The 4,665-nt window shown below is 43.9% G+C and overlaps 1 pseudogene across 1 annotated transcript; it reads right to left on the bottom strand.

The window, feature by feature from the left end:
• Nucleotides 1–2,204: 2,204 nt before the first annotated feature.
• Nucleotides 2,205–3,420, bottom strand: LOC306655317 (transcription factor Spi-C-like; annotated as a pseudogene). Its single transcript has 2 exons — nt 3,329–3,420; nt 2,205–2,843 (listed from the first exon to the last, which is right to left on the bottom strand). The product of its transcript is annotated as a transcription factor Spi-C-like (transcript).
• Between the last annotated feature and the right edge of the window lie 1,245 nt (nt 3,421–4,665).

Raw genomic sequence — 4,665 nt, 5'->3', positions numbered from 1 at the left:
GAGCTAAAGGAAACTATAAATCTCCTTTGGGAAATAGACATTTGTGCATCTCAAACCATTTTTCTGTGCTATAGATTGGAAATGTTCTATTTCTTGATCAGGGAGCCACTTACAGGGTGTGTTCAATAGTGTCTTGGTCTGTTTCCTATTGCTCCAATATAAAAAAAAAAGAAAGAAAAGAAATAAATTATTTCTTTTAGCTCTGGGGACTGGGAAATCCAAGGTTGAGGTATTGCATCTAGGGAGACCTTCATGCTGGTGGGGGCTCTGGAGAGAGAACCAAGGTGATGTGGGGAGTCACAGAATAAGGTGGACCCATACGAGAGAGATCCAAACCAGCCAAACTGGTTTTTATAACAGACCCACTGTGAAAATAACTCACTAACCCATTAACCCATTAACCTATGAATGGGTAAGTCTATTCACAAGGGCAAAACTCTTATTACCCAATCACCTCTCAAGAGCCCACGCCTTTAAGTATTATTAACCTATGACTTTGGGGATTATGTTTCCAGCACATGACGAACATTCAAACCACAGCAAATAGTGAAAAGTCACCTAGCATCACACTGAGAACTTATGCGCTTTTCTTTGTGTATGTCATTTTTAACTAAGCACTTACTAAGATAATCTGGGGGTACCAGCATGTGCATAGTGGACAAAAGTAACCTTGGGTTTGTGGCTACCAAGTAAGTGTTCCTATCTTTCTTTAACACCTCCTACCCAGTGACATCACGGAGGGTGTGACCATGACTGGTTTATCTCAGTATGTCATCTCCCAGGCACTGGGGATTAGCCCAGGGGCAGACACCTAACTCAAGTGAGCTGATCAGAGCCCTTCCCTAAAGTAAGGATGCCTGTTGAACAAACTTCTCCCCTGATGCTGAGGTTGCAGATGGGCACAGAAGAGTCTCAGTTGCTTCTAATCCCAGATTTGGTCCTTCCTCAACTTGCCAGAATCTTCATTTCTTTCAATTCTGTGAGTCAATCCTACATGCCTCCCAGTTAGGTGAAGCACTAAATTGCTTTTTATGCTTAAGCTTGTTTAGTTTGGTTTCTGATATTTAAAACCAAAAGAGTCTTGACTAATCTGTTGAGCAATTGGGTGGATGGCAGGGTCACTGAATTAGGCACGCAGGAGGAGGAGAAAGGGTGAGCAGCCTGAGCCATCTCAACCAGGAAGGGGTGGATGCTCTTCCAGTCAGGGGGTTTTCATAGCTTGATGTTGGTGTTCTGCATCATCAATTTGCATGCCTGGGGTCATGACTAGCCCCCAGGTAACCACACATCATGTTTAATCACTTCTTAGCTTAGAGTTCAAATTGAGATTATATTTGCTTAAATTATCAAACTAATTGATTTCAAGCCTTCAATCAGTCTAGCTTAGAAATATTTCTTTCCTTCTGGGTTTCTCCCATCAGTGAGAACCATAAAGTGCTCCCCCGGGGGTGGGGCTTATCTAGTTCAAGGGCCTGGGTTCTGGCCATTAAAGTCCTCAAGAGAAGCTAACTCTTTTGTTTTTGCTCTCAGTGCCACATGGTGTCACTGTTGAAATAGATGTCCCATCCCTCTGCCCCTGTCGCCTCACATTGACAAAATACAGCAGCTCCAGCTTCTCCCACTGTCCTTCACCCACTGCTGGACAGTCTGGGTGGCGCAGGCACCCTTCCAGCATCTGCTGCCTGGTTCCCCTCTATCCCCTCTCCTGGAGTAAGGCTGGGAGGGTGTCACAGGGCATGCTGCAGGTTTCACACCCCTGGGGACAGGTGACTTACCTGACCCCATTTTCCCAGCTCAGACTCACCTCTGGTTCCTCAGCTCAGAACATGGGCACCAGTGTCATAGCCACTTTCCCCACAGCCTGTGGTACCAGGGTAACAGGCTCCAAGTGTCTCTCTTTGCAACTGCAGCCTCTCCATGGCCTGGGCTACTGTTCCCCTTCTTCTGCATTCTCCCCTAGAATGAGGAAAATCCTAACTCAGGCCCAACCCTGTCCCCATTTCCTACTTGTGATGAACTCCTACGAGTTGTGGATGCAGAGGGTACCAATGACACACTCTCCTTTGTGGGCGACAAACACAATATGTCTTAGTTTTAAAAAATAATTTAAAAAATAATTGTTACATTGAGACCATTTTTAGAAGTTGTACCATATGTATAATATTCACAGGAATCAAGGCTTGTATTTTTCTGGGTTATTAAAACTATGCTTTCTTTTTTAATTGGCATATGTATAATTGTAATTTGCATTCTAGTTTTTTAAACAAATGTTCTTGATCAGGATTTTGGTGGTTTTCCCCAGTCCTGTAATTCCTCAGGGCTCTGACTATTTTCTGATAAGTCATGGTCTTCTGATTGCCCTTTTTTTTTTCTCCTACAAAGTTCAGCAAGATTTTCTTTTCTTTTTGTAAAATACAAACTGAAAGATGCCTTTGATTTTACCAACACGTGGGACACAAGATGCTATCTGGGGATTGCACAGGGACTTCCAAAGGGGTTCCAGCAGTCAGAGATTCCTCCTACCTTTTCCTCCCCTTTGCTGGAAAACAGTAGTTTGCACCAACTGATTTTCAGTTATGTTCTGCAGAGGTTAATGAATATTTCCTTCAAAATAGAAGCCCACAGCACTGTTTATTATGGTTCTCCAATTATAGGCAGGGTCTTCTGTAGGCAACCCTCCATAGCAGCTGGAATTTCCTCCAATGTGAGGACAGTGGTTAATGAAAGTCAGGCAATCTTTCTAATCTGAGGAGTACTGAAGATCTGCAGATGAATCCTGAGTCAGTACCTCAAAAACATCTTCAAATGCTTGACCCAGCTTGTCCTGTTCAACAGAAGATTTGCTTCATTGATAAATTGATGATTCTGTTCCTAGGAGTCCAACGGGGACATTCATTTGTATGAGGTGGGAATAGCCTTCCCCTCTTCTAAAACACAGCTGCATCATCCAAACCTAACCTGTGACCTACCATTTTAATAGCTGTCACATTCAGCCAGGGGGAAAACCGCCGAAGAATTTTTGGTAAATCTTGTGGGTCTGAAATGGCACTCTTTATAATGGGGTTGGGCAGAAAAGGAACTAACAGGATTGTGGCCTATGATTGGCCAGGCGTTAGTTCTCACACTTCTAAGTTATTATTCCTGCTTTACAAATGAAGAAAACAAGGTTCAGGAAGATTGAGCAACCCAGCCTATAATATGCCCCAGAGCTGGGGCAGGGGTGGCACCCATCATCTCCTGCATCGGCGGGTGCATTTTCTGTGGAATCAGGGGATACCTGAGAAAGCTAAGCCCAGTCTTTCTGTCTGTCCTATACTACCTAGGATACTTTCCATAGGCCTCTGAGGAGAAATGCAGATTAATTACTATCTTCTTGGACCCATGGCTGCAGAATGTTAGCTCCTTTCGATGAAGTCTCATGCCCCTTTTTTGGAGCAAAAATAAGTGGGCTTTTGTTCCCTGAAATTAGAGCACCTGGGACAGAGCCTGTCTGGACCCAGTAACAATAGCAGCAGCTACTGTCCCCTGGGGCTCTAAGTTCTTTTCAAACTAAACCAGTTTACCAGATACAGTCTTAGTTCATTCTGGGGAAAACATGAAATAATTTATTTTTTTCAAGTAACTGTTGCCAACTGTCAAATTCCCCTTTCCTGCTACACATAAATATTTAAGACAAGAGAGTCCTCCTGTATGAGACCCTAGCCATTGTTTATCTAAATGATGTATTGAAGGATATGGTTACCTGCCTGTACTCCCGCCCCCACCCCCACCAAATGATCCCGCCACCAAAACTCCTCCCATGACCTGGCCCTGCCCCCTGCCCACCAAAAGGGCCCACCAAAAGTAACTGACTCCTCCCATGATCTGCTAAGGCTGTGTGACCCTCATGGTGGCCAGCAGCCACTTTCCCTGCCAAAAATGAGCCACATCAGGTGTTTGACCGATCGACCCTGCAGCTGAATAAAGAGCTCCCTGATTTGAGGTCTGCTTCCTGCTTCCCACCTCTGTCATTTGTGCTTTCATGTATAATATTATTATTGGATATGGAAAATGAAAAACCCCAAGATAATGTGGCCTGAAAAAGGAAATGAAAAATAAAGCCATACATTGATAGCTCTCATCTCTTTCAAGATAAATCCTTTTCAGATGCTGGCCACAGGCAGGGAGAAAGTGTTTCATCAAATCTAGCTTGATAGTCTCTAGGAAAACACTAATCCCTCCAAGATAACTCCTCTCCAGATGGGCCAAAGACCCCAAACCCAACAACTCAACTTCCTGAGTGCCCAAACTGACACGCTCACTAAATCACCTCTCACTATAACCTATAGCCTAGTCCCTTTCTTTGTTCAGTAGTTAATTTTCCACCAGGAAATGGGTCCCTCAGAGGTGCATCACTTCATCCCTGTCCCCCACCCCTCATTCCTGCATGAAACTTCGTTCCTGAATAAAAGAGCTGAGCTGATTCATGAAGTTTGTGTCCGGCTGGGTCTTTTTGTTCTAACAATTATTATGTGTGTTTTTAAAAATGTTTCAGAGTTTTTTCTCATTCATGTTCCCAGAATTGAAGGGATACAGATGAAAGGAATGCTTGTGAAGTCCTCAGCCTCCAAAACCTGGAGCTGAACAATTACCCTGCACAATTTAGTAGTTATATGTGCCCAGAGC

Source organism: Sciurus vulgaris (assembly GCF_902686455.1).
Source record: "Sciurus vulgaris genome assembly, chromosome: 2".
In the NCBI taxonomy this organism is placed as follows: domain Eukaryota; kingdom Metazoa; phylum Chordata; class Mammalia; order Rodentia; family Sciuridae; genus Sciurus; species Sciurus vulgaris.
The sequence above is the reverse complement of the archived record's forward strand: the minus strand, read 5'-3'. Positions and strand labels throughout refer to the sequence as shown.